The sequence below is a fragment of the Anopheles funestus genome, chromosome X, assembly GCF_943734845.2.
Source record: "Anopheles funestus chromosome X, idAnoFuneDA-416_04, whole genome shotgun sequence".
In the NCBI taxonomy this organism is placed as follows: domain Eukaryota; kingdom Metazoa; phylum Arthropoda; class Insecta; order Diptera; family Culicidae; genus Anopheles; species Anopheles funestus.
In genome coordinates this window covers 10,156,984-10,171,448 of record NC_064597.1, presented here as the reverse complement: position 1 = coordinate 10,171,448, position 14,465 = coordinate 10,156,984, and the positions used below count along the sequence as shown (strand labels likewise).

The following is a 14,465-nucleotide window of genomic DNA, read 5'->3' as shown; positions in this document are numbered from 1 at the left end:
AACTTTTTTAAAGATTTTTTTCCAAAAAAAATCAGTCGACAACATACTTTTGATGCTTGCATCTCGTCACAGGCCGCCAGTTTTTATTCTTCTCCATTCCACTACATTATACCCCAGACACACACACACACACCTTGAGAGAACACGCCCAAATCGATCAATTAAAAAAGTGATCGTGCGAAACCTTGCCAATGGCGGGGTGATGGTAGATCCACTAATGGCAGACCCCGCATCAACCGACGTCACGGTTCTCGTCACGAACAAGCGAATGTAACACTAGCGAAGGTTGAATCTATCCGAAAAAAAAAATCAACTCTGTTGCCACACGGTTGCAGCACGGTACGCAACAACACCGGCCACAGACATTGGGTTGTGTGGCCGCATGCTACCAGAAAAGCGCAGAGGCGCACATGATGGTTTCATGTAATGCGAATGGGCAACAACAACGAAAAAAACAGAATCGCACACACACACACTCACACACACAATGATAGACACGCTAACTGCACGGTTCAGATCGCCTACATGAACCAAACGGTTTGATGAAGATGCTGAAAGGGGGTGGATACACGGGGAGGGGGGGATAGAAGGCAAAGCGGACGGTGCCACATGGACCATTCATACGATGGTGCGCAATCAACGATGGCCGCCCGTTTCGATTGCATGCATTGGGTTTGCGACTATTTGCAGGCCAAGCTTCAAACGAGCGAACAACAAAATAGCATTCCCCCCCTTTGGTACCTTACCGGATGGTAGTTGAATTTATATATACACACACACATACACACACACACATGCAAAAGCATATGCAGAACCGTTTCAGATAAATCAGACATAATACCGAGAAAAGGAAGGAAGGTAACCACCAGCAGCTGTATAGCAGCGCCTCCAAATGCGCCCCGGTATTGGAAATGAGATTTTAATTAGTTCCGTGCGAGAAGAAAAAAAAACGAGGCAAAGCTCCAACGAGAGCGGTGTTTGGAGGACGGGGAAACACGAGCAAAAAGGGAAGCAGGAAGTATAGGCCACCAGAAAGAAAGAAAAAATCACCGAGAACAACAAAAGGCTACGTGCCCATAGTGCGCGATGGTGCAAAAGGAACACCACCATTACTATCATAGCAAAATGTTTGATTTTCCGTTTGGCCACTATGTGTGTGTGTGTGTGCTTTATTATGTTTCTTCTTCCTCGTTCCATGAGGTTTGCAAAAAAGCAGCAGCCGGAAAGGAGGCTACAATCAACTGCTCTGCAGCGAACATTGAACAAAAGACTTCAACGACACAGGTACTGAAATGGTAAGCGACGAACCCCCCTCGCGTTCAATGCTATCGAGCAGCCACTCTTCCTACCACACTGTGACGCGATATTTGCGATCACGATTTGCAATGTTGTTGCCTGCTACCTTCTCTGTAAAGCTTGCCATCTGCAGCCGGCGTAGGCGTGGTGGAAAGAATTTGATAAGACCCGAACAGTTCGCTGCCGCACAGCCAAATTGGTTCCGATTTACTCAAAGCGGAATGGTTTTGTATTTTTTTTTTCGCTGTTCAATATTTGTTTCACTCCCCCCTCCAAACGATAAGCGAATGCACGCACGTCGGTGCGACATAAATGGGATCAACAGAAAATGGGAACAACAAAAAAAGTCACATACACGCTTGCATGGCTTATCATTTTTTTTTATTTATTTTTTTTTTAAGCTTTGGCAAAAAAAGGTAGCGGGAAGGTAATAGCAAATAAAAACGCATAGAAGCTTGTTGCGAAAAAAAAAATTGCCGTGACTGGGTGTATGCGATTTTGCGATTGCGATAGGTACCCAAAAAGACGATGGGCACGATTTCCAGCTTAAAATGGCCTGTGGGAGGGAGGGAGTGGGTCGCTTCTTGCCACAAAAGCGTGTGTGTGTGTGTGTGCGCTCCGATAAAGAAATGTGAAGAAAAAAATATTTTTATATAGCGAAAAAAAAAATCATAACCGAACAACTGGCAGCCTATCAGGTTGCGACACAAGCGTAACATACGTGTGTTTTCAATTCGACTGCACTTCCTCTTCCCAATACATCTCGCTTATCGAACGGAACACCCGGGGGGGGGGACCGATTCGATTAGTCGCCCTATTAAGCTTACTCTTTTTCGCTGTTTCTAGGTTGGATGGATTTTTTTTTCATTGTGTGAGACAGTTAAGACGATTGCTATAAATTGCTTTTATTTTTTTTAATAACGCTCGTAGTAGATAAGAGAACAAAGTTTGATATATATAGACTTTTTTTCTTGACTTCTCTTCAACATCTCCTCCCCCCCCCCCCCCCCCCCCTCTCCCCGGGATCGTGATGCAGCACAACAAGCACAGATTCCGATGACGAAACAGCAGACAGAAGTGACAGAAAAAAGCAAACCACGCGATGCCACACCACTGGGAGAGGAGAACTTGTCGCCAGCAATTTACTTGTGGCCCCATTTCATGTTAACCCCCCTATCTCGGGGGGTTTTGTTTTTAATTTTTTATTTCGCAGTCTAATTCATCTCCAGCCACGAACTGGTTCATTATTTTACTCTCCGGCCCCAGTAGCGCGCGCGCGCATATTTCGGTTGTGCTCTCTTTCCCTCAGTTGTTGCGCTGGGGTTTGTTTTTTTTGCACGCCACTAAAACGAAATGCTGGCGACAATTGGCGACGGATCTCGCTAATAATAGAACAAAGTGTAGAAGAAAAAAAATACCACCACTCTGGAGATCGCGCTCGTGTGCTAATGTTTTGCGGGCATGGGCAATATCACGCACGTTACACACTAATTTCGACTTTGGGCAGGAAAAATTTCGTTATCGCGCGTCACCGATTACGACCCAGAAGGATGGTAAAACCATTTCAAGCGTTAATGCATTTGGGTTGCTTCAAAGTAGACGCGATGAAAACTAAAAATGTTTTCGCTTGTGGAGTAGAATTCGCTTTACAAATAGCTTAAAGCAAGTGTTGAATGATTTTAAAGAAGATTTATTAATTGGAATGAATCTTTAAAATGAATTAATGATTCTGAATCACTAGAATGAATCATGATTCACAATTCTCTAAAAGGTTCATTTTATGGTTTATTGTCTCTAATTCGATAGAGAGGGAGAGAGAGAGAGAGAGAAAAAGAAGCAGATAGAGAGAGTTACAGGAGTACAGGCGTCCCCAGAGCTACGACTGTATTTGGGACCGAAAACAGAGCCCAAAGCATGGCGTAAGTCGAAATCGTCGTAAGTCGAGAATACATCGTTTATAACCATACGTAGAAGAGTCGAATGCTTTATTCAAATATTCTAGTGGAAAACATAATCTAGAAATCGTTTTTAATAATACATTAATTAATCTTTTCAATATCTGTCCAATATTTCCTTAAAATATAGATAATAGATAGTGTATAAGTTTATGCCCACATTTTAATTTTTATGTTCAGTGAAGACCACGATTTTTAACGGTTGTCGAAGACAATTAAAAAAACTGTGAATTTCAGCAAAATAACAACTGTCAACTGTCAAGATCAAAACCGTCGTATCTCGAGGGGATCGTAACTCGGGGGACGCCCGTACAGGAAACGGGAATTGTTTCATGAAATATTTCAACCACGCACTGAAAGGGAATTTCACTAGATAAGTCGATTAGGACGCGTTATCTAGAACAATTACAGGGTTTTCCAGCCCAGTTCAAATATATAATGGGAGGTTTCAAATTCGTAAAACGCAAAGTGAAACAAGCACGACAGTATTCAAGTCTGGAAAGCCAATTCAAAGTAGTAAGATAGCACCTTAAAATCGTAACGCCAAATCTCAAATTCAGCAGTTGTTTACCTCTACTGACGTTTTGGCGGTTCTTCGAAACTATGGGATAGAGGTAGCGATAGTTACGTCAAAATATTTGTTGTATATTAATTATGATAACTCTAACAACAAAATATGCATTTTTGTAGGCCTATAGTACATCAGTATTTTCCAAAAAATATTAAAATAACAATGACAGTTACAACAGTACAGAATAGGGCAAAACTGAATGGAAATTAATAAATATTTTTAGATTTTTTAATTAAGCACTTGAAATTTATTTTAAAAAAATATGTTGACTTAATTATCGCTACCTCTATCCCATAGTTTCAAAGAACCGCCAAAACGTCAGTAGGGGTAAACAACTGCTGAATTTGAGATTTGGTGTTACGATTTTGAGGTGCTATCTTACTACTTTGAATTGGCTTTCCAGACTTGAATACTGTCGTGCTTGTTTCACTTTGCGTTTTACGAATTTGAAACCTCCCATTATATATTTGAGCTGGGCTGGAAAACCCTGTAAGGATTAGAAATATGAACTAAAATGGAGTTGATTTGACATAGGAATAAACGATTACATTCGAAAAGGCATATGGAAAAGATGATGGGGCATTTTCGTCTCGGTGCGCCCCTCGCTCCGCCTGAGCTTCGAACGCTAACCGTCGGTGTTGTAAGCTTATCACTATGGCACAAGGCCATACCGTTCCCCACGCTACGTTGCGCTTAAAACCCGTACTGTTACGAACCAAACCGATACCTACAATGTGTCGCAGCAGTGTGCCAATGTTGGTGGCAAAACATTGCACCGCGACGAAGAACGCGGGCACCAGCACCATTGGCACGGCGTATGGTCGAAGGTGCCGTCGGCCGAACGCTGCACTGCTCCGGCGCGGTATCGTTGTGCGGCTACCGGGCCGCCCAGCGAAACAACTGCCGGCCACCACGAAAGGGCCGCGTAACTCTGCTTCCTCTTCTGCCGCCTGTCGCCGCTAGCCTGCGATGCCCAACCGCCACCGCTCGCACGGCTCGTGGGCACCACATCGGGACGAATGTATGCGACCGACGACGATACGGAGACGCGTCCAAATGCCCGGATGCACCACAAAAACGACGCGCACAACTTTTACTACCCTTTGGGATTGAATTAAGCACCAAAATGAACTGCACCTCGTTTTGAACGGAGTAGGAAGAAAATTGAGGAAAAATTCAAACGATTTTAAACCGCCACCACAGGACACATAACACACAGATGCGCTTTTCGTTTGATCGAAGGATGATTGATTTTCGAATGAGTGTAACCACCAACAGCAGCAAATATTATTCACATCAACACAAAGCACTTGTGTGTAAGAAAAACAAGTGAAAAAAAACCAAATTACTATATTTTAATTAGTAGCCACAGGGACGAAATAAAAACGCGAGTGCACTCGACAAAATGCGCGTCCAAATTGTCGCCCGGCCACGTATGGGTACGAAACCGTACGGACGGTTGTGTTTGTTTTTGTGTACGGTTCACTCGTTCACTTCAGCGCAATACACAATTTAATTTTTCGTGCTGGTGGTTGGTTTGAAAACATTTTTGTGGCCCACCCGAAGACGGAGCGAGAAAAAAGGAAACTGAAACGGCACCTTAAAGGCCATGCCATACACCCCAGTCCAATATCCTCTGACCAATCGATGGCGATGCACTCAAACACACAGACAAATACAAAATTGCACACCCTTCCCCTCAAAAGTTGAAGGAGGTGACCTAGGGGGGAGGTTGAAGGTGGAATTTTGAAGTAACAATTAACAGCAAAAACCACCCACAAACCCTTAAATGGGTGTGTGTGTCGCTTGCATGAAGATGTGCTGTGTGGCACGTTTCGATCGATGATTAATAGATACACGCCACACGCCACAATTGGAACGTTGTGACACACGTAAACAATGGAAGAGAGAAAGAGAGAGCGAGCGAGAGAAGAGAGTCGTTAGATGGGCGAAAGAAAAAAAAAAGGATGAGAAGGAAACCTTGCGGCGTGAAGAAATTTTGCTTCAAGGACGAATGCGAGAGGGAGAATTTTCCCACTCTTTTCACGAAAAAGAAGAGCACACAAAAAGCACAAAAAACACAATCCATATTAAGGTTATTCGGTTCACTATTTTCCATCACCGCTCCATTCCCGCCCCCCCCCCCCCCCCCCCCCCGCGTATCAGTACTAATCTTTGTGTCATTGAAATAAAATTAAGTTTGATTCATCAAAGAAGGACTTTAAACAATTTAATTCAAAAGTAGAGTTTTTTTTTCTTTTTTGCTCCATTTTTAAGACATTTGATGGAGGTCGCTAGTACGTTTTGTGTGAGTAGGCAGCAGATGCGCTCACTACTCAACTGTTATTCAAGAAACTTCACCTGACAAGGACATTTGAAAAACCGTTCGCTTCGGTTCAAAACTACAACAATGATCACAAGGAAAAACAAAAAGCGAGAGAGAGAAAGAGAGAGAAGGAGGGAGATAGAGAATGATATAATTGCGGTATATTTTGAACAACGGTTCGCGCTAAGAGTGTGGCGGACACACAACGCATATGATGTGACGGTAACCTTCACAAGATTTTTTTTCCATTTTTTGTTTTTTATTTTTTTTTTTGTTCCACAAGACAAGGTAAAGAAAAGAAGAAACAAAATTATGTACACTTGACAAAACATCACCATCTTTAAAATTATGAATCATTATCTAAAATTCGTTTTTTTTTCGAAAAAAACGCACTCTTTACACAAATAGATACAAACACACACTTAAGCATTCCCCTTAACGATGGAATGTGGTTTTCTATGCCGGTCCGTTACGGTTGGTTGATCAACTGAAACACCTAACAAGTATGACAGGGGGGAAACGGGAGATCAGTGAGGTGAGGGGGAAGAGGCCATCGCCACAGTAACGAATCAAACCCTTATCAGGGATATCGCAAATGTGGCCACAAAACGCATCAACCGAATCCGACACATACAATAGGCCGCGGGGTTTTTTTTTGTTTTTTTTTTTTTTTTGAAAAAGGATGCCCCTTCCAAAGTCATTTTTCAAGGTGGGCGACGGTTATTGATGATGCGCCACTATGGAAAAGCGGCAAAACCATGCACGGATCGGTTGTACAAAGCGACTGCCAATTACTTTAAGGATTTGACTGTTTTTTTTACACAAACATAAATATTTCTGAAATAAAATTAAATCTATTAGTTTAAATTCCTGCAAAATATTAGTTTATCTTTATAATTTATTTCTTCTTATAGGTGACGCTAACGTCTTGTGAAAGTCCCACACGACACAGTTGATCGTTTGTAAGCGATAAGTTTATATTTGTGAATTCATATTTTTTGGTGGGAATTATTTTGCATTATATATTATGAGCCCGACAGGTAAAAGCGTTCGTTTAACGCAGTGGTTATGTTCTTCTTCTGCTTTTTACTTCAAAATAAGGTTTCGCGAATCGTTACCCAAAAATTTCTCCAAATATGTAGTACCAATTGACTTTAACACTAAAACTACCAGATCAGTCATTTTGACTGAAACGCTTCATTTTCATAAGATTATTTTTTGGGGGTTAAACAATCCTATGGTAGTTGAAAAATGAGTTTTACATAAATATTCTATAGTACGATCTCCAATAAAAAATAAAATATACTTCAACTCTTTGAAATTGTTTAAAAATCAACCACAAACGAAAAACGCTTAAAACGCTTGATAGTGTTCTGGTGTTAAAATTTTCTCAGATATTCCTTATAAATGATTTTTTTTTTATTTTTTTATTTTTAGAAAGTCTTATTTTTGTTCTATAAAAATATATAAAATACAAACATGATTGTAATAAAGCCATTCCGTTGGCCATTTCATCTAAAATTCCAACAAAAAGCAAAACAAACACTAACAACCACATAAAACATAAGAATTTGGGTGTATGAGAAATGAAACAAATCTAATCTTTTCTCGCCCACCGATTCCGTTTCGTAGGCAACATTTTAATCCGTTACATTTTCACCAACCTTAAAAACTTGAAGACAAAAAAAACGGAAGAAAAAAAAATCAATCACAAAACCCTCCCACGGTTTTCGTACGGGAAAAGCTCGATAGCTCATCAACCCTACATGTGTGTCCTGTTCGAACGGGAGCAACAACAACACCCATAATGCGTGAAACACACTACCGTTGCTGCACGGTACGGTATATGTTTAGCTTACATTCAGCAAAACCGTGAGCATTATCTTTCCGCATGTATGTTTTTTTATCATTCGCTTTTTTTCATCCTACTTTAGGCTTATTTCCGCCCAAAAATTCTAGAGACCCACGGGGCCCAAAAGCCCCCCACCATTTGGCATGGAAAGGGAAAATCACATTTCCCGCTAGCGTAATGGTAATAATAATCGGCTCCACTTAATGCGTTGAGGGAGCATCCGGGAATTGTTGCCTGGGGAGCGTACGGTTCTGTGTCCGTATCGAGTGCTGACCTCTGCTGACCCCATGCCAACCCAATTCCCAAAAAAGGTACTAAAGCAAAAACCCACACAACTCCCATTTCTTCACCCGCCCTGTCCGGAAGCAACCTAACACAAGTTCATTTTTCCAAACATCATATTACAGCAACAGCACGGACAAGCCGGATACATATCGACGGTTCTAATTCTGGACTGTTGAAGGGTCCACCCCATGTCTGCCCTGCTGCGGGCGCCATCTTCTGGTGTCCTCCCGAAAGGGCATAGAACTTTGTGCCCGGCTAATGAAGTCGTCAACACGACCAGACCGGCGGTTCGGGGTGAAAGCACCACACCGACGGTTCGACGGGCCTCGGGTGTGAAATTTAACACCTTCTGCAATGGGTTCTAAAGAAGCATTTGTTGATGTTTAGAATGCTGTAAAACACGCACACACCGAGCAAACGCTTACCATCCGGTAATTTATCATTCAACCGGAACGGATATTGGTTCAACCAGTTTGAAGAAAGGTGACGAACGATGGGCAAAAGATTTATTCCTTCTCGTTGCAAGGAAAGCATATGCACTGGGATGAAGAATTGTAAAGGAAGGAAAAGGTAGAATGAAAAGTGTGAAAAAAAGAAAGAACAAACAAAGTTAAAATCGTATTTACCGAACAGTATTTGCAATGCAGCTTAGGTTTAAAAGCATCACTTGAAGAGTAATGTATTTCTCAACATTTAGGTTATCAGAACTATCGGGAAAATGCATACAAAAGAGAATTATTTTGGTAACTTTGGAAGAGTTTTCAAAACCGCTCAGGGACGGCATTATCTCGGTCTTTTTTGGTCAGGCGATATAACTCCAGTTTTAGCCTATCAAGTCTCCTCTGTCAATGAGGACGATCTGAAAGAACTTTACAGGCTAGGTTGTCCGGTGCCATTCGCATGACATGACCAACCAACTAGAGCCTAATTACTAAGATCTTGCGCGACGATAGCAAGATCATCGTACAACTCTTCTAGAGCTCGTCATTATAAAGGCTCCTCAATTGTTCGTCCAGACATACGGAGTCAAAAATCCTTCTGGAGCATCTTCCTCAAGAACTCGACAATTTGGGATAAAATTCATGTCTCAGAAGCGTGAGAACAAGCGTGAGAGCTGGAACTATATAGGTTCTATACAATCCCGGTGGAGGAATTTGTCCCAAGATAGATGAAGTTTTGGACGACTTCAAAAGTTCGGTCACTTATCAGTACGTTACCCCTGTGTAAGGGAAGAATTATTTGCAGGACCGTTAGTGACGTCACCATCAATGTGGTTTTTGTTTCAATTTTTGTCAATTTTGTTTTTTTTTTATTTCCAACTCCAAATTTTCTACAAGCAGCCGGTCGTCTAAGCCATCAGCCAGGATCTGGGTTGATTTATAGAAGATGAACTCCCAAGATTCCTCCCCCTGAGTCGCGGATGACTCTGTCTAGCGTTAGGTTATAGAGTTGACATGCTAGTCCATCTCCTTAGCGCAGACTCTTGAAGATAGCAAAAGAGTCCTGAGAGATATGAGAGATCCACAAGAGATTAGGAGAGTCGTAAACCAATTATGTCTAAATCATCGGCCAGGATCTGGATTGACTTATAGAAGATGGTCTTCCAAGATTCCACCTCTGAATCGTGGATGACCCTCTCTCGCACTAGATTGAAGAGTAGAGAAGCAAGTCCATCTCCTTAGCGGAGACTTTTGAAAATAGCAAAAGAGACCTGAGAGATATGGGAGATATGAGCCCTTGATAGAAATCTCTGGGAGGGATTCCACATGACTTCATTGTGTCGTACGGCCTGGAACTCTATGGAGAGATGTAAGGAGTGGACATATTACTCCACCATCTTCTTCAAGATCTGCCGCATTATGAAGATCTCATCAGTACTTTATGTGTTTATTAAACTATTAACCTTATGATTTATTTAATTACACCCTCACCAACATATACATATTGGTGCAGTGACCAGGATGATTAACTCAAAACAGAATTTAAGTTTACCTTTTCACTGTTGCGTATTCTGCCTTCCGCTCCCCATCCACCGGGAGCGAAGCAGCTCGACGTACCTCAACCTTGCACAGTGAACCGCGCTCGTGGTGGATGTTTAGTAAACGGTGCGCAGTAATCGTTCACTACCGCAGCAGGTGTATTGATGTGGCTGGATCCGTTTTGATACAGCGCGCGTTAGTTTATACGCCAAATCACTTACAATCGCACTGTAACGACACTGGCTTTCTTTGCTTTTGTGGATGTCGATTGAATATTAAATTGCTTCTTCTTTCAGGCTTTATCGCCTCCTTTCTGGCTCTCTCCTATAGCCACCTTTAACTTTTGTTGTTAAACACAATCACACTAAAACTCAGCAGACTATAATGCGCCCGAAGACACCCGGCCCAGGTTTTGCTTACGGTGCGCCTCGCCCTGTACACGATCGTTCTGCGTCATCATATTGTCATAGAGGACCTGCAGGTGGGGTGTCTTTTGCACCCGCTCGGTATCAAGCTAACTCCCACGATTTGCTCTGTGAAAATTACGCACTTTAGAAAGAAAGCATTTTTTTTGTTCAACCAATCACTCGAACTGTCTCCAATACTAAATTCCGTATGCTTCACCCTTCAATGTGTGTTACCACTGATGGAAACAAATTAGTTAACTCTTCTCTTTTTTCCCATCTATAGTTCGATTTTTAGTTTATAAATTTTCCTTTTTTTGTTTGCTGCATTTTGTCCCTTCTTTTCTCACTAGCTTTGCCACCCATTTTTTTTGTTTTTAGACCATTGCTACCCATCCTCCTTTCCTGCCGCTACGACCAAAAAAAAAAGGGAAAATTTAATCACTCACCCAACCTTTCCTTTAGCTATCGTTATGATCATTGTTACTTCTATTGCAGTACCATTATTACCCGTCTGTGCCTTGTTATTAAGTCACGAGCAACCCGAGAGCCCGAGTGGGTCGTCTTCACCCATTAACCTTTCGGAAAATGGCTTACTTTCGGAATAATTCCCCCCTAGCCAGGTGAGGAGGCTGTTTTTCATTTTCTTTTTTCTGTTTTTTTTTTGGCGAACAAATTAGCTTGCACAAAAAAAAAATCCGCACCATTTTTAACACAAAACCACAGCAACGGCAAAGCAGCCACAGCTGCCGCAATAGGGAGGTGTGAGGTTGAATTAAGGTAGAAAAAAAATTATGACGGCTTCATTCGTCGGTTTTTGGCATCAATAGCTCGTCTTAGTTTTATTGCATTTCTTTCCATTTCTGTGCCGTTGTTTGATTTCTTTTCAAACTCAAACCCATTCCATAGCAAAAAGCCTAGTTCAATACTCAAACACGGTTCCCAAATCATCGTTTTGTACATAAAAAATATTGCAATAGAAAAAAAACAGATTCACATTTTTTTCTAAAATAATGATAAAGCACGTAAATACATTATTTTAATTGAAAAGCTTCATATGAATAAAAAATCGATGTCTAAAATCGCTTTTCGTTAGCGGAAAGGCAGCGATAAAAATATTTAATTTAAATTTATAACAAAAAACTATTCCATTTACAGCAAGTTTAGGGCTTAATATAAATCATTTGTTTTTTTCTGATACAAAACCTGACCAGCTAGTAGATCAAACTGGGTGATTGAGATGAGTGACCAAGTAGCGCGCGCGCGCTCTCTCAACTTTCTCTCTTCTCAGTTGAATCGAGATTTTAACCTCAAACCGAGTGTGTTGTTAGCTCGTGTTTTACCGACATTGCTATTTGACCGGTCAATGTTTTCGGCTTTAAAATGAAAATAAAACCAACCCAAGGTGCGCATCCATACAACTTATGCGTGAATTATAATGCGTATTATGTCTGTAGATAAGTTCAACAAAAAAATGTTGCGTGTTATTATAAATATTTTTTTCTTGCTGATTGACATTAAATTTAAATTTAAATTTAAAAAAAATTTAAATTTAAATTAATTTCTACTTCTTGGAAATTATTCTTAATTTGATTAGTATGCTTCTTAACGTCCCGTTATAGTTGTGTTTATTAAATTCAAAGAAAACTTTGTCTATCGTTAACGCGGTACGTAATCGATATCGTTGTTTACTTTTTGAGGGTATATTTTTTTTCCCCCTTCATACACACAATATTTTCCATTCTAATTAATCACTAAACAAAACATATGAAGCACAAAAGAACCTTGAGCACACAAACCGTACGACACAGCATAATGGGTGCTGCGACAAAAACGACTCGGAACTTAAACAAAATAAGTGCAAATAAACAAACATGGTGTGGCTAAAGTAGAAATATCATCACACGCAACAACCATGCAAAAAAAACTAATACAAAAACACACACAGGCACACAAAAATTTCGTTTGCTGGGTTGATTGTTGCTGTTTGATCGTAGAATAAAAAATGCAACGTCACAATGTTTTGCTGTCGGTTGATTGACGTAGAATATTTTTGTGCGTTTGTCACTACCGTTTTACACCATTCTAATGAGGGAATTGCGATCTTTTTATAAGCTTTAACTTTTCTTCTTTTTTTGTCTTAAGTTATTTTCAATTTTTCATTTACATCCATACATTATATACGACACACACACACACGAATACGAACACACAAGTTAAGTGAAAAATTGCATCAGGGGAACAATTGCATTCCACACGTGGTATGTAGATGAAAAAAAAAAGAAAAAAAAGAATCAACTACACACACTGATACGTGAGAACGCACGCACATTTACACAGGGATACAATATGATAATCGCTAATTAAGCCAGCGAGAACAAACACAACGGATTCGATGTGTGTGTGTGGGGAGGGGGAGGGGAAGGGTGTAATGAACGTTGCATAAGTCACAAACGCATACGCCCGGAAGGATGGAAAGTGGGGAATGGAAATTTAAGTGCGGAAGAAAAAGCGGAAGGAACGCTCCGAAAGAAGCTCTAAAACCGATCGAGCCGGAACGGACACGAGTCAGTTAAGCACGGCCCCACAGACATATTGTGCCCATCATGATCATGCTGGATTTTTGGGGAAAGAGGGAAATAGGGGGTGTGGGGATGCGAGGGGGTGGGATTCCGACGGAAGATAAGGGAACTTTTCCGTCCCGTTTACACATCGGTACCGGTACCTGGTGAAATATCAACCGGCAAATGCAGAAAAAGAAAGGTAATGAAGGCACACACACACGCACTCATCGAATAAAAAGAAGAAGAAAAAAACGGAAGTTGAAATTATTTTATCTATTCTTTTTTTTTAATTTTAGTTTGCATTTATTGGGGGTGTTGCATTTGCACTGGCACAGAATTTGCAAAGAAGACTTTTTAGGGGGGGAAATGAGCGATATAGCGAGGTGTGTGTGTGATACGAAGAGTACAGTATAATGCAACAAAAAGCAACCCTTTTACATCAGAATAGGGAACTGGCAAAAACGAAAAAAAAAACAGAGTGCCGAAATGGATATATATATAGACACGTATGGACGAGGAAGCCAGCAAATGGAAATTTTTGCTAACGGAAAACAAAACGGGAAAAACGCTACGAACCGTGGCCTTCACGAGGTTGGAAATGTAGAAAAAAAAATGAAGGGTTAGCGTGGTGGTTGATGGTGCATGGGCTAGCCCATGTTTAAGGTTCAAATTTTAAAACAACCAAAATCTCACAACAAGTTTTATTTGGGAAGAGAAAACAACAAAAAAACACACACTAAGTAGAGCGATTGGATTTTTTTTTCACTTTAATAGGATAAGGGTTGATCGTGATCGATGAAGTGATGAATCACTACGCTTATATACGTATGTGTGTTCGCCTGTATAATGTATGGATGTAGCAAAGATCTTGAAAATAGATAACACTCCTTTTAATTCGTTTACCCTTCTGTTTGTTTCGTCCTTTAATGCACTAAATTCGTTTATGTCTATATATTGCAACAATAAAAAAAATAGTAACAGTTAATTTACTAACATTCCCGTAACGTAACGCTAAATAACGCCTCGCACAACACTTTCATTTGAAGAAGAAAAAACAATTACAAAAGATAAACTGACCGATCAGACAAGAATGGTAATTTTCTTCTTTTTTTTTTGCTCGCTATGCACCGTACCATTCGAAACGATGATCGAGAAACAAATATCAATGCACTGGCACTGCAGAATGATGCACACACGCGACCCCTTAAACTACAAAGCCTGAGAGGCAACACA

The 14,465-nt window shown here is 40.7% G+C and overlaps 1 protein-coding gene across 12 annotated transcripts in view; it reads right to left on the bottom strand.

Moving 5' to 3' along the window:
- LOC125763302 (protein bunched, class 2/F/G isoform) overlaps window positions 1-14,465 on the bottom strand; it is a 122,175-nt gene that overhangs the window by 66,793 nt on the left and 40,917 nt on the right. For 4 of the 12 annotated variants that reach the window (XM_049426354.1, XM_049426325.1, XM_049426318.1 and 1 more), the window contains exon 2: window positions 10,278-10,797. The exons of 5 other annotated variants lie outside the window; for them this stretch is intronic. The gene's annotated coding sequence lies outside the window, so the exon portion shown is untranslated. Of the gene's footprint in view, window positions 1-10,277; window positions 12,172-14,309 lie in introns of those variants that run through there. 3 more of the 12 variants (XM_049426344.1, XM_049426307.1, XM_049426296.1) reach the window with 3 other exon arrangements.